This window comes from Protopterus annectens, chromosome 1.part1 (genome assembly GCF_019279795.1).
Source record: "Protopterus annectens isolate FY-2018-M chromosome 1.part1, PAN1.0, whole genome shotgun sequence".
NCBI classification, from domain to species: Eukaryota; Metazoa; Chordata; order Ceratodontiformes; family Protopteridae; genus Protopterus; species Protopterus annectens.
Genome location: NC_056726.1, coordinates 301,282,300 through 301,298,804, shown reverse-complemented (window position 1 = coordinate 301,298,804; position 16,505 = coordinate 301,282,300). Strand labels below are relative to the sequence as shown.

At 37.7% G+C, this 16,505-nt stretch overlaps 1 protein-coding gene across 3 annotated transcripts in view; it reads left to right on the top strand.

The window, feature by feature from the left end:
- Positions 1–3,358: 3,358 nt before the first annotated feature.
- Positions 3,359–16,505, top strand: part of TCF20 (transcription factor 20) — a 2,163,179-nt gene continuing 2,150,032 nt past the window's right edge. For all 3 annotated transcript variants that reach the window (XM_044074720.1, XM_044074711.1, XM_044074667.1), the window contains exon 1: positions 3,359–3,540. The gene's annotated coding sequence lies outside the window, so the exon portion shown is untranslated. The remainder of the gene's footprint in view (positions 3,541–16,505) is intronic.

Sequence of the window (16,505 nt, the reverse complement as noted above, 5' to 3'; positions counted from 1 at the left end):
AACCTATGAACCTATGAACCTAAGACATTGCCTACCAAGCTGACGTAGTAAATCACAAGTTTTAACATCATCATTTCGTAGTGCTTGTTTATATGATTTTCTGCTTGTACTATCAATTTTTGTGAGAAACTTCCTAAGAAAAACAACGTGGCCTTGACTACCACCTTTTAGATATATACAATGTTACCATTCAAGGTACTATGGTTAATTTGAGTACAAAGCAAGTATAGATTGCAGTTCATTTCTCCAACAGTCCTTTGTCTATGTTATCTCTAACTTCTGCAGCTGTGCGTGTTCTCATACTTCGAACAGAGCTAATTGTTCAAAATCATTACATTATAGAATATGACATTGTTCATTCATTGCTTCCTGACCTAGCAGATAATCACCTGCTTCTCAAGTACATTTCCAAAAGGCATAAACATGAATATTGCTGTGCTAGCAATTACTAGGTCAGAGGGCATGTTGCAAGTTTCAGAAAGCACACTGCAGTTTCAAAAGCATCTTTTAGTCTCATATGAAATTAAGCTGTATATAAAATTGTGCATATAAAATAGAATGAAAAACGTGTTAACTCATTTAGTTTCTAATCAGCATTAAGCACACATATTAATACATATTTTTCTGACAACGCCCCATAGCTAAATCACACCTATATAAAAAAACAATTATCTTGAACTCAAGCTCAAGCACTGTTTTGTACCAGAAGAAGAAAGAGGTTGCTGCAGACAGTCCATTTAAATATCAGAAGAAATACAAAGCAAAGCATGTCTCCTGGGGAAAAGCAATGGTCATTATAACAAGATTTGAAAACAAGCAAAACATTTCGAGTACAGACATTCTAAATTAATACTGATGGTCAAAATGGTATCTGTCTGGGAACAGACAGTGCACTGTCATAAGGAGAAAAGAAAAAAAAAAGCTTAGCAAATAAAATCACAGAAGTGTGAGAGTCCTCATTTGGCCATTTTTGGAGTATTACAAACTAGAAAAATTGTAACACTTACTCTGTAGACAAATTAATACTACATCAAACAAGAAAGCAAGGCACACACTATATATATATATATATATATATATATATATATATATATATATATATATATATATATATATATATTTATTTATTTGGGTCTACTTCACTTGACCTAAACTTTTTTGATTGACACCCAATTGACCTAAATTTCATTTGATTGACAACCCATTTGACTGACACCTATTTCACCAACATTTAAGACATAGACTTGTTGTGGGTTTTCCTTCACCTGTGACATGCTTGTGATAAAAAGAATTACTGTAACTGTCAGTGCTGACTGTTAGAATTCCAATAGTCATGTAGAAAGTAGTGTTGTAGTGTTTCTAAATGTGAGTTTGTCTCTTTACATTTTTATAGGAAGTATCTAAAGTAATTTGGCGAATGTTTTGAGTGTTCCCAGCAGTAGTGGCAGCGTGTAGAGTACTGCAAGGCAAGTTAAAGGTATATGCCCTTTTCCCCACTGTAGTGTGATCTTGGCATTAGTATATATAATTGGGGTATTAGTATATATTAGTATTAGTATATATAATAACCCCCCCAACCTAGTTTGGTTGTACATTGTCCAGTTTCTGTTAAGAGGTTAAGTAGTTTTTAAGTTCTGGAAAGAGTTAGTTACTGGTGTTCTAAGTGTGCATGTCTTTGGTTTAGTATGTTGAAATTCAGCATTGTAAGCTGTCGGTGAAATGGGAGTCAGTCAAATGGGTTTTAGGTCAAGTGAAGTAGACCTATTTTATATATATATATATATATATATATATATATATATATATATATATATATATATATAGTGTGTGTGTGTGTAGAAGATACACACACACTTTTCAGTTGAGAATCTTGAGAACTTTAGTGTGTAATACACGTTTTTTTTCAGTTGAGAATCCTGAGAACTTTAAGGTGTGGGCATTCCTTGACTATGTTTTAAACACTCTAAAGCACATCTCTCAGCTTGCAGACATTGAAATTAAGGACAAAGGCTGAAAAGCAGACACAGACTGACCAGAAATCTGGGTGCCAAATTAGCATAAACTGTAAATACCAAATAGCACAAAACTCTTCCGATTTCCAGTAGGACTGTGGGAGAATACTCGAAATTCAAGTTTTAAAAATTAGAGTAATAAAAATAATGCAAAAATATAAACATATTATCAAAATATAGTGCAAAAATGTAGATTTTAATCAAAGGCAAACTAAACGCCATTGTCATTTAGACCCACACCTCAGTGCAGGCTAAACGAAACTTCGTTACTTCGAGCTCTATATGCATACAATACATAAAAATATATATAAAAAGAAAGAAAATGAATGGTAATTAATTAATGATACTGTAGAACTCTACTTCAGAAAGCCATTTATTTCTTCTGTAAAATGTAGAAGCAAGGTGTGGAATGAGTCCTTCTTTCTTTATACCATTGGTGCCACCAATATGTCACTGTATATAGTCTGCTTTTATCTGTACTAAACAGCTTTAAAGTGTGTATATACGCAAAGCAGGGAGGGGATTCAGATGTGTGAGAGAGTAAATCATACCTGCAGATCGGAACACACACAAAAAATGCGTGTATCATGTGAAAACATAAACCAAGCCTGAAAACAGGTATGTACTTCCAAAATAGTTACCGTCAAGAGGGCCGCTTTAAAACCAGCCCTAAAACGTTTTAAGACTTCTCCAAATGTGATCATTGGTAAGAGTAGAAGGTGACACTTGGCCTTGGGCCAGGTCATAGGAACAGAAATGTGATGTGTGTTTAACTAGAAAAGTAATTGTTCTCAAATCAGTCAGTTGCTTAAAAAACTAATTCAAGCAAACATCATACAAGCTGCAAAGAAAGGTGCCCACACCAAACACTACAGGTCTTTATTAATTTAGGCAGATCACTTCTGAGGGGTATTATTTGTCAGGGGTCGCTTGTTTCACTTAAATAGCTTACAGCTACAATAACCAAAGAAAATACTGGTGTACGTAAAACGGACAGTAAATTCATAGAAACTACAGAAAATAGATTAGGACTGCTACTTCTGAATAAACTATGGAGAGATAACCACTTACTGTAATACTTCATAACCCTCTTAAAAGGAACACGACCTTATCACAGTAAGTGAAACTCTTTTTTTCTACAGTCATTTTATCTTTGACAAAATTAGCCATGAAGACGGGAAAAATATTGAAGGATGAAAGCACTAAGACAAATGTTAATGAAAGCTGACTGATAAATTATCTTGGTGTCTTTAATACCTAATCATACATACACTGAACCACAGCTCCCAGAATCACGGAAAAATCCCTCCCACATCCTGAAAGAACGAAGTGTTCTGCGCTCCACTGTTTTGGTCTGACACATTGAGCCTGTTTGTCCCTCAACCGAGAGAAAGAAGGAGCTAGGGAAAAAAATCCCACAGATGAGTCACGTGATACAGTGAAGGGATTGTAGCAAAAATTGTTTGAAGAGCAAGGAAAGAAGAAGCGAACTGGAAAGGGAATATAAGAAGCTGCTTGGGCTTGGGAAGTAAGTGCCCTTTTTGTAGAGGGTAAGCGTGAGGCGTTGATGTTCGAAAGAGGCAATGCTATGGAGAGGAGGAGGCGGTGAAGAAGGAGGGGGTTGTTGCTGGTTAATTTCAGTCCGCAGTGGGGCTGGTTAATTTCACATGGCTGGCTGCAGGAATGTGGAAAAGTGACTAAAATCATAAACTACGTTAATATTAAGTCTCTGTAACCTTGAAAATGTTTCTGGGTCTTTCATTCCCATCGTTTGCCATTGTAGTAGCATACAGTAAATTTCATCTGCGACAGGACAAAATAACCTTAATTACAGCCCATCTAATAGCGCCACACACTGACGTCTCTGCTGGCATCTCTTAGCTTTCTGTGATTTTTCGAGGGTGGGGGGGTGGGTAGGTACCAGTACAATGTGAAATGCATTGCTTTGTACTTTAAACATTTGAATTTGTCTTTGATCTTTGGACTTTTACGTTTAAGTCGCTACAACAGTGGCAAGTACTTCTAATTTTCATTTTCCTACCCCTAAAAAACATGCGTCACGCTCTTTTCTGTTTTGCACTTTGGGAATTTGCTGTTTGAAGTGCCTGAGCTTGATTTAGCCAGCTGTGCTTCATAATTTCATAAATAAGAGAGCTGAAGATGTGCTCACGTACATTTTGTAAGGAAATGAATTCTGAGACACAGGCCGCGCCAAATTTATTAAAATGCATTCGGTTGCTTGTGCATACGTTTTGCTTCTCCTTTGCACGTAGTTGCAACTCTCAAAAACAAAATAAGGGTGGTGTGAAAGTGATTTCTAGGTAACTTGCAGAAAGCGCCAGGAAAAGGTGTCAGGTTTCACATTCTTTTGTAATCTTACAGTTTTAAAGGAGTGGTGCCTAGTTATTGCGGCCTCTAGTTAACTGGTGTTTACCTTTTTGGGCATAAACGTCAAAACATTGAAGCCTTTACGGGTATCTGTATTATATGTGGGTGTGCGCACATGGTATAAAGAAAAGTTATCTGTTTTACAAGGCCAGACACTAACCTCGAAAGTGACACTAAAGTGGGTTTTAGTTTAGGAGTTAGATGCTGCTGCTGGTTTTCCTTTCCAGTTGCAGCTATGAGCAGTGATAGTCTTTTTTGTATGACTTGTGATTGTGTCAAGACGTCTTCTCATGAAATGAGAAATCACTGTTTTAACTTAGGCCTATGTGAAAGTGGCTCTGATTGTACAATAAACTATTTCTATAAGGGTTGAAGCAAACGCTCAAACCAGTACTGATTCCAGTGGCTATATGCAGTTTTTGATGGAGGTCTGTTTACATGCTATATATCCATATGTTTGGAGTGAGGGTGCTGAGTTTTCTGTCTGGATATTTTTCCCTGAAGCCATACTGCAGCCCTTTGGAGCTTTACAGTTGCCTTATTGTGTATTATGGTTTTCATATACTGGGTTTTCTTTACATTTAGACTAAAGTTATTGTTGACCTTTAAGAAGAGTTTTTTTGTGCCTCCATAATTAATGGTAGTGACTGTGGACAGTAATGTAGCTGCCTTCTTGTTTTATTGTTACATTTTAGCTGGGTTTGTTATGGTGCTTATATACTTATAAGGTAGGATGTTTCATTAGAGGTGGTTATGCAACTGTGTTGACAGTAGCAATCAATAATGTGAGATGGCCTACTACCATGTCATTCTAGATCCCAGAATACTGTGCAGCAAATCAAATATGTGTGTGCTCTAGCCTTTTCACTATCAAGAGTTTCTTCGTTTGCTAATTTTCAAACGTAGAAACTGTTGATGGTGTGTTGCAGTTTTATTATGTTACGAAATATACAAGGGCAGACATTTAATTTGCTTTTTAAAGTTTGATCTCATGAGTCTTGTATATTAGATTTGTTTGGCTTTTCTGAACTAAAATAGTTTCGAATTTATGCTGTAACCAAATTAGTTTCCTTTTTGAAGTGGTTGTTTTAAAGCTATTTGATGGGAATACATTTGTTGACATAACAGTTAAAAGTCAAGGTAGCACAATTTTTTTTTTTTTTTTGCAGAAACATTTATAGTGTTCTGGTTGTTTGACCATTTGTGTCATTTTAGAGTCCTGAGCAGCAGTATTACATGTTTGGCAAAAATAAATTCCATATAAAAGAATCACGAGTTTTGCTCGCTTCATCCTGTTGACTGTTCACCCTTGTATTTGTTTAATTTAACAGTATGTGCTGTAAATTCATTTTCTTTGATTGTATTACTTAGAAAACGTCTGAAATTTGAATATGGCACAAACATCGTGTAGTGGAAGGAGTCCAGTGGAGAGCAGCTGGGAAGGAAATGATATGGCCAGAGGAGCCACTCTTGCTAGCATCAGTAAGAGACAGTGAGATATGATATAGGCACATAGGAGATTACTATGCTAATGGCGCAAGAAACCTTACAAGCCTAGCCAGTTTTACGGAGATTTTACACAAATTGTGTGTTCCTAGGGAAACAGAACAAGTGTCAGTAAGTGGGATTTTGGCAGTTTTTATAGGCTGCCTCTGGCCATAAGGGAAATGGGCCCCTGACCAAGAATGAATGTGCGATTTCCCAGCCATTGGTCCAGATTGTACTTGAAGATGGCCAGGGAAGGGCTCTGCCCCTCCTCTGGAGTACACTTCCTATTTACGAGAAATGATCTGTGGGGCACATCCGTCTGTCCAGCATGATTTATCCATGTCCGAGATCAGGTTTAGATCTTTGGAGCAGGTAACCCTTGTGCAGCTAGTTTTGCAAATATGCAACATTTCCATCCAGGTTTGGGTCAGAGACTGCCTTGCAAGTCAGGCACAGATCACTCTCCGTAATTGTTTAGGAAACTGAATACAGTGATAAGACTTTTATTTGTGCTGCAGATGACATGTTGATTATACATTGTATTTCTTTGGTGATAACCCTCTGAGTATGCTCCAACTGTTGCAGATGCCTGGTGAGGTACATGCCAAAAGGTTCATTGTACTCCGTTATTGGTCTGTTGAGGGTCGAGTACAGTGGTACTGTGACATCCCTAGATCTGGATGCCATGCCCTTACTTATAAACTGAGCCATGTACAAGTGTTTCCTCACCACCCTGGACACATGGTGGTCAAAATTCAGGTTATATCCATCAGAGTACCCAGATCTTTTGCCACTTGGTCCACTCTGGGGGGGGGGGGTGCTATCAGTGTTGTAATTCGCAGGGTTATTTGATTTCCCAACGGGTATTATTTACGCAGTTCTTTGTATTCAGTTTGAGGCCATGGATCGTTGGTCTAAATCAGACTATTCTGTAGGATGTCAACATTGTTTAGGGAGTCCGTGATTGCCCCCATCTTGCAGTCATCAGCAAACTTGGTCAGCCAAAGGCCATCTGCATTTGGCTTGACATCTGAGAATTATATCCCAAACAGAAGGGGATCCAGCCCTGAGCCTTGTGGTACTTCAGTGATGATTAGGGGAATCCACATACGGCAAGAGACCATTCTTGCCACGTGTCCTGTCCATGAACCATTTGGCTGTCCATCTGGTGACTTCGTAGTTTATCTATAATACCCGAGTGGGGAATTGTGTCAAATGCCTTGGGCATGTCAAAGTAGGCGGTATGCACTGTCTTACCCTCATCCAAGGTATTGTTGACGTTCTCAAAGAAGAAGTCCATTAGATTGAGCAGGCAGGACCTGCCTTTGACGACGCTGAAATGGGTTGGATGTAGAGACTGGAGATTTTCTGTCGTTTTTAATCAGGTCCGGGATTATCCTTTCCATAGACTTGCATATGAAGCTAGTTAGACTTGGGAGTCGGTAGTTTCTGGGTTTGTCGTCTGTCTGAAGACTGTGGTTAAATAGAGATCCAAGTGGGTCAACTAGGGCATGTTTCATGCTATTTGTAGACACCCTGGGATTCTCTCAGGGCCCATTAATGCAGTGGTTCTAGCTTATGCAGTGGTTCTAGCTTTAGAGAATGAGTGACTGACTACCTATTATTCTGTGATAACAGGAAAAGGAAGGGTAGGGGGTATTTCATGGGGAGTGACTGGAGGTGATGGAGTGAAACTTGAACACGAATCTCTTAGTATGCATGTTAGTGGTCGTGTAGGTTTCCCAGTTTATGGAGGGGTAGTTTAAAATTGCCCATGAGTAGAGTGTTGGGCTGAATGGTAAGTGATTCAAATAACTTCAGGTATGTAGAGTGATTTTCATGGTTGGGGACTTGTAGCTAGTGATGATATGGTGGGGAGATTTTGCTTGTCGTCAGCTGTACATGGAGTAACTCAAATAAATTATCCTGCTTGACCAATTTTAGAGGTGTGATGTTTATTTATTTATTTATTTATTTATTTATTTATTTTGTGTAAATGGAAATTCATTCTTTGTTCTTTCTTCCTTTTTTCCAGAGGGTGGTCCGAGTGTGTGATAGGCATTGTAGCCTTGTGCTGCTCAGGTGCTTTTTGCAGCCTTGAACCACGTCTCTGTAACTGCACAGACATCCGCATTCTCTAGGGTGAGAAGAGCTTCCAGGGACTGCAGTTTCTTAAGACTTCTTGCATTGATGATGGATATACCAAAAATAAAACCCACTATGGCCTGCATGGAGAAATACAAAATGTAGCTTTAGTGTTTAAGAATTTTTATTAGAATGCTTTTGTCACCAGACTTTTTCAGAAAAACTCAACAATTCTTGACATAAAAGCAACACACACACACACACACACACACACACACACACACACACACACACACACACACACACACACACACACACACGTAGGTACTAGGCCTAGCCAAAAAGGTACCCTGGCTTTCGCCACCCAAGAAAATTATTTTTCTGTACCTCTGTCAAGCAGAGCCACAGAAGTGATCCCCGGGGTGAATTTCCTATTTCCCATCCAATCATCAAGATTTTTCTTGGAGTGCTAATGAGGAGCTCTGTTTGACATAGGCAGTCTGTTCCAGAGAATGGGAAGTGTCTGGGACAGGAATCTATCCCTCCAGCATGTTCTTATTGTGGTAGCAAGGCTTAGGTCCCTAGAGCGTGTAGCTCGGAGGGATTGGGATTTCTTTAAGTGGAGCATGTCCAACAGCTCTGGGTTTGACATAGCTTTGTATGTTATATATCTCAATTACTTAACCTAACCAATTTAAAGTTATTTAAAAAACATTATCTGCAAAAACGCATTCATTTAAACATTTTATAATTTATATATTCATTTTCAAATGTTTTTCTTTTAAAAAACAGTTTTATATTAATGCTTTCATTTAAACCTAAACATTGATCGGCAGCTAACCTAATCTGCCATTTAGCTTCTAAAACTTCCGATTTATTCTTATAATCCCCTCCCCTTTAATCTAATGGAATCCTTTCAACAACTGAAAATAAGTTTTTATATTTGTCACAACATCTAGAATGTTTATAGAAGTGTTATTAATGTCGTTAGTTTTAATACTATGTAAATATTCCTTAAGCTTCTCAAGGCTACGTGTATTCATACCTACATAACAGGAACACCCTGAACACATGGGAATGTATATCAAACCCGTAGATTTATAGGTATATCTTTCCTTCAAATAAATCTTTTTAACAGCTTCTATGGAAATTTATTTAGTTACATAAATGTACCTACATATCTTGCACATACCACATTGGAACTTACCTATTTCTTTATTTGTTTGCACTATCTTTATTGCAGTGTACCTTTTCTCTAATATGGTTTTAAAACACTTGTCTTTTATATATATGAAATTAGGTTCCAAACTAATAATATCCTTTAACTCTGTTACCCTGTACGGTTCTCTAATTTCATTTACAGCTAAAGAATCCATAGTCATCATGTCTAAAGAAAAAAAAAAGGAAGCCTCATTGTTTATTCTATTTTGTACACTATAAAAAGACTTTCTTCCTTTAAAATTGGTTTAAAGTCACCCTTTTCTTCTTAAGTTATAAACCCATGTTGTATAACAATGTCTCATCATAACCTCTTTCTTTAAACATGTAAATAATAGTAACCATTTCCTTATAAAAATCTACATTTCTAGTTGTCATCCTTGATGCACATATAAGTTGTCCCCTGGGAATGTTCTTTTTCATAAATTGAGACATTGGAATGTCCACTCCTAAAATGTAATTGTGTGAAAACATATTTTTTTCTATATACTGTACTCTCCATCGCCATGTGTTCAGGGTGTTCCTATTATTTTGTAGGTATGACAACACATAGCTTCGAGAAGTATATTGAACATTTATATAGTATTAAAACTAACAATACTAATAACACTTTATATAAACATTCTAGGTGTTGTGACTAATAAAAATTTCAGTTGTTGAAAGGCTTCCATTAGATTTAAGGGGAGTGGATTATAAGAATAAATTAGAAGTTTTAGAAGCTAAATGGCAGATTAGGTTAGCTGCTGATCAATGTTTAGGTTTAAATGAAAGCATTAATATAAAATAAAAACATTTGAAATTGAATATATAAATTTATAGAACATTTAAATGAAGATGCTTTAAGTTTTTTTTTTTTTTTAATTTTAATTGGTTAAGTTTGTGTGTGTGTGTGTGTGTGTGTGTGTGTGTATATATATATATATATATATATATATATATATATATATATATATATTAAACGTTAAGGCTATTTTTGTGTTTAGTCTTTTACCACTTTGTGCAGTGTATTTTTTGATTGATGATGGCGAAATGTGGTTTGTTCTTAAACAAGAATGACAGAAGTACTTTGTTTCTCTAGGAGTGTTTTGTCAGAGGGGGATGTGGACTAGATACCAGAATAAGTAGAGAAATAATTGATAAAGGCATCCCAGGTGACATGGACAGGTGGAGAAAGTGTGAAAGGAGAAGGGGTAGAACATTGAGAGGTGACCTGTGCCTGACATATAAGGCCATGTCAAACCCAGATTTGATGAATATGCTTCCTCAAAAAATCTAGATCCCTCAGAACCACAAGGGCGGGAGACTTAAACCTTGACACGGTTATAAATAGAACGTGCTGGAGGGACAGATTCATCACCCAGAGACTCCCTATGCTGTGGAACAAAATCCCGGTACATGTGAGGCAGAGCACCTCGCTGGCCTTGTTCAAGAGGAATCTTGACCAATGGATGGGAGATCGCAGATATACCCCAGGGATTACTTCAGTGTCACTGCTTGACAGAGGCACAGAAAAATGATAGACATAGTTTTTATTCAAACTAAAGGGGTGGCGAAAGCCACATAACTATGGGCTAGGCTTATAAATGCCCTTGGGCAGATAGCCTAGTATGAACCTATGAATGTCAGTAACAGGCAAATGAAGCTTATTGTGTCGTTCTGATATCAAGCTAAAGTAATGCCAGTAGACAAACACATTTAAGTTTACATCTGCACAGAAAATAATCTGTATATAAAAAGGTGTTTGCAGCTTTAGAGCCATCATGACTTAATTGAATGGAAGGGCAGATGACTTACTTCCACTAGGTACCTGTGAAGAGACAATAGGCTGCCTAGCCCACTGCTTCAGTAGTGCCCTCTGTGGAGACCATGCACAATGCTAATTTTTACACCACTAGCCTGCAACTTATGTAAGGTGTGGCTGGTTGCGTGTATTGTTTGTTGGTGCGGTGCTCTGTTCCTTGGCCAAGTAACAGACATTTTTGAACTGAGGCCATTTGATCTACTAAGCTTTTAAAATGCATTCTTATCCACCCAAATGAAAGGTACTGTTTCCTTGTTTATAAGGATGGCCTGGGATTGTTGTCTTGTGAATGAGTTGCTCAGAGCTGTATAGTGCGCAGGTGAAGACGGAAGTAATCAAACCAGTGATCGCAGACTAATTTGCATAACATAAACAGTTCATAATCTTTTTGACACTCTGTTATACTGTGAGACATTTTGGGGTAAGAGGAGCACAGAGTAAAGGCAACTGGGTCACACATGTATTGCATTTTGTTACGTTGGTGTCCTGAACTGGTAGTCTCTGAGAGATGAGATTGATGTGAAGCAAGTGAAACATGCAGTTAAGACAATTGTGTTGATTTTGAAAATGTGAGTTTAGGTATTTTGAGCAACTAGCAAGCTGGTTTATGTGAATTCGTAGAGATTGCACCAACTTTTCGCCATGTATTTTCAGGTTGATTTTGTAGCACTTGGTGGTGGGGATGAGAGGTTGATCCCCTTTGCAGGGAGTTTGTCGAACAATGCTAAGATATGGTACAGACATACATGCGTACTGCTTTAGTTGGTAATTATTTGCAGGGGGAAGAGTCATAAGTTATGCAAGTCTTAACTGATACATTATGGTCTCTCTGTGTGGCTGCAGATACTAGAGTGTGGGAAATGTAAAGAGTTATAGACTTAGTCTATAAGGGAGGATTGGCCCCTTTGGTTTATGTGTAATGGTAGTGGCTGAATTTGGGCACTTGCAGTATAACTGTACACAGACCCTTCATAGAGTACAAGGACTACAGTAGCTTCATGTAGTATCCTAGTATGCATGTTTTCTTGCCTTGATTAATGAAATTGAGCAATCCTAGTTTCATTTTAGTCTCTTGACAGTTTTTGTGGTTAAACTGATGCACTGTCTTTGTTCTGATGGCCATACATTTGCATTTGGGCATGTCCTTGGTTATGCAGCAAGGATAAAGATTTCATGTCTGCGTAACTGTCCTGCTAAAAGAAGGACAAACATGGATGCTTCAGATGGCCTATTTCTGTAATTTCTCATTTTTATAAGCACACTGAAAGGATAAAGAGGCGAGCCATCAGTTTGTCAAGTAATTTGTCATCGTCTCAGGACTGTACTCTTTTCGGTTTCTAAAACGGTATGGAAAATGCCAGAACACAGAACTTTGCGATGCACATTTTGATTAACGCCACAAGTTTTCAGAGATAGCCAGGTAAGTTTGTGTTTTATTTGTATAGTAGTTGGATATATCCACATAGTACTTGAGATTGTGGTGCACTGTACCAGGAGAATATTTGTGTTAAATTGTGTGATTTAGAATTGATGAATGCTTTAATTTCTACTTCGATTTGCATTTTATTAACTAGCTTAAGTTCAACTGTGCCAGTTACCCTTTTATAATGGGGACTTTTCTTGGATGTATGCTTGTGGCGGTAGTTAAATTGGTTAGAAGCCAAGTAGCATGTGATGCATTTCACTTATAAATCTGCAGCAGTTCTCAATGTTTTGGTAGCATTTAAGGAGCAATTTAGTTTCCTATATTAATTGTTGCAAATTCTGCATTTGTAAAATTTGCCTTTGTAATCCATCAGACATGCATTGAACTTTTGTGCTGTTCATATGACAGAATATTGAATATGATGTCATTGTGTGTGCTTAATTAGTTTTAGTTTGTTTTATTCAGAAGTCCTGAGGGATGTACAGTAAAGAATAGTTTGGATCTCATTGAATAGAGTATGCTTTGTGATACAGAGAAGACTGGCTTTTTATTTATTGCACTTCTGAAGGACCCGGCCAATAAAACAGTTGAAAAGTAGGCTGAGCTGTTGGCAGGATAAGAGAGCATGGCCACCTTGTGCTCAGTGAACTTGTTTTGCGGTGGTTGTATATTCTTTGGCTTGTGCTCAAAAGTCTTTTTTTTTTTTTTATCTTTTGTATTTTTTCATTGATATGACATTTGTAGGTTATGTTTCTTTCTTTTATCTAAAAGGGACCCTGAGGTATGTGTAGCAGATTTACTTATGGATAGAGTTCTTCTGGTGACCTCCCTTGCCTTAAGATTCTGCATTCTAACTGCTTCTAACCAGTCGGATCTCCTTTTTTTTGTTGCCCCCCCCCAAAAAAAGACAACTTTAGTTTGGATTGACTGCTTTGTAGTCTGCTTCTAGCTATTCCTAATATGTTTGGAAACTGTAGGTAAATATAGATATTTAAGTACTATTCAGTCTGTAGTTATTCGTTTGACAGCTGGGCCTCCAAGTAGTTCTAGGACCTTTTTCGGCTGTCGCATGAGCCAGGCATTCTACATGAAATGAGTATATTGGCATTCATTGACATGGATCTGTGGAGTTAAAAGTTTTCAGGTGTGCAAGAAAAACCTTCTTGTAAGCAATATCTGTCGAGATAAGAAGCAGAATTTAGATGTTTTATAGAATGTGGTTGACTGCAAATGATGTAATTTGTTGTCCATTATTTATGGAGCATGAGAAAGTAGTAGGCTGAATGGCATTGTCTTGTTTTAAATTCTTTGTCCAATAAAAACTGGTGGTACTCGCTTTCAACATTTTGTTGACCTCTTCCATGAGGGTACTTCCAGTGCCTTGGAATGCAGCCTCATTTCCTCCTCTCTTATATCCTAGAAGCACAGCAGTATTTAGAGAGAAGATTGGACATTGTAACAGTGGGAACCTTTTGAGTGAGACCTAAGGGGTGTGAACAGTCTAGTTGCGTCCTAAGGCACGCCCTGTGTTGTATACAGATGTAAGCATCAGCAGGTATGGTGTGTGTAGTGAATAACTGGAAATGTATACACCTGTCTTTTGTGGCAAGGGGGAGGACAAAGTGTACGGTGATTTTTGGCTATTTTGAAGCAATGTGTTTGCATGACAAGTGCATAAATAAGTAACGTTTTATGTAACTTTGGAAAGATGTTGACATTCCTTTAACAAACATAATAATCCAGCAAGTTAGACACAGCAGTGTATTCCAGCTTTAAAGCAGAGAGCAATTTTTTTCTTTTTTTGCATGTGACTGGTGTGGCATTTCATCTAACAATAAGTTCTGTTATCTATATTTTTTTAACCATTAAAATCTTATTAGAAGTTAAAACTCTGGAGTGCATGTATAGTTTTTATTAGTAAACTGCCCAAAGATTAAAATATATATATATTAAGAAATGCACATTGAACAGAACAGGATAAATGAAGCCTATCTGATTTTACCTGATTCACCTCTTGGAGGGCCTTTTTCAAGAACTGTTTTCCTATGTAGTAGTCTATTTCTGTATGTTTACTATCGCATAGAAAAGAAGCAGCTAAATTCTGTGAAAGAGGACTGTATGTTCAGTCTTGTTAGGGCATCTGTTGAGACGAAACTTTGGGGAGTCTGTGAATCCCCTACCATGCTAACAATTCAAGGTGCCCATTGTCTCTCTCTGCTTGATTTACGAAACCTCAGGGACATTTCCAAATCTAGGTATTGTCCCAAATTGAGAGAAATGCAGGACAGGCTTGGAAAACTTACAGCTAAGCTGCTTCTACATCCAACTGATATTTCTAAGAACAGGAGACAACTGTATAAATGAATGAAATTTCCACTCAAGGATTCTAAGCTTTTGGGGCTAACTACTCTGGAAATGTGCAAGTTAGAGCCATCACCAGATTTTCTGATCAACATTAGTTTGCAGCAGCCCTCCCATGTTATTCTCAGAAGATCACAAGCTGATTTGCCTTTGTCTGACCCTTTCTTTCAGTCTGCTGCCCAAATGACTATACTGGCAGTCACTTTTAAAGGCCTCCGGACGTCCTCCTGACAGGGTAAGAGTATTAGTACTGAGGGTTAACCCACTTCAGCCTGCAAAGCACACAGCACATCTTGTTTGGCTTGACTAGTAATGAGGTTGCTTAATTCTTAAAGGAGAAACAAGAGCACTTATTCCATTTAATATTGTATGTCTTGCATACTCTCAAACCCCCATGCTCAGTAGACTGTCTGCTTTGTCCAAGCGACTTAGGATTTTCTTCCCCCAAGTACACAAAGACATTACGTTGGTCTCCACTGAGCATAAAAATGGAGGAGGTTTTGCAGGAATTGTCTTTAAGGTATACAAGACCTAAAGTAATTATTTACAGAGATGAAGATGCCATACCAAGATTACTGCAAAATTCAACAGCGTACAACAGTAAAGCAGACATCCTATCTGGGAAAGGACACTTCCAAGTACTGAAGGGACTGATGCCCTCATAGAAAGAGAGAGGCTTTAGGTAGTTAGATAGTTCAAAGATGACTGAAATCACCTTTGTGTATGTAATATTCACATGATAGCAAAAGAAAGAATGTTTTATGTTAAAACACACACACTGTCTTCAGGATTGGTCATACAAACCAATATGTCATTTGCAAAAAAGGGCTTATTCATGTTTGATTCTTCCGAAGGGAAATGAAGCAGATACACTGACTAAGGAAGTCAGAGGCACATGGAACCTCAAATACATGGTCCCGGTGGGGGATCACCATCACTACTATAGGGGAGTCACCTAGCTGAACCTTGCCATATCAAAAGCATGTGAATTGTGTTCTCTGCTATCTACCTACATTTTATGAAACCCCACTAATCGTATTCAGTCAAGGCCAAGGTCACCCTTAAGAACAAGGCCATAAAAATGTGTTAAGTCTTATTTAATATTGAGATGGAGAGACATGAGGACAGAGAGAGGAATCTGTTATGGCCTCTCTGCAATGGTGATTTAAGTATGGAGTTGGTTAGGATTGTAAAGAATGACATGCGGTCTGGTGGAGCTCTTGAGGGGGAGAGCTTGGCAAGACAGGAGACTTGTTTCTCTCAATTCATGAGACCGCTACTCAAACTTTGAGACTGGCAAGGACCATGTGTTTAAAAGGCTGGAAGGTTCTCTTTAAGAGGTTCAAAATCTTATCCTATCATATCCTCAAAATCAAAGAGAGATTTGCTTTTGAGGGTGTGCAGTGTTTTGTACAATGCTGTCTTGAAGTTCACTACCTCTTGGGTGATTATCATCTCCTCCTCAAGTTATCATTTGTAATTTATTTACTTTCTTATCTAGTACATTTGTTAACCATGTAAGTGGGCTGGTTCATCAGTTCTTTTCAACCACATCCAGGGCCTTATGGGTAAACAGTGAATTACATAATTTATATATACACACACAATTCAAGTTGCATATGTAATTTATAGACTTTGTTACATTCTCAGTTAATTCTTAATAAAGGAGTTTGATAAAACTGGAAATAGCAATTAGAAATATGCTGCATGATATTGCAAAGACAAT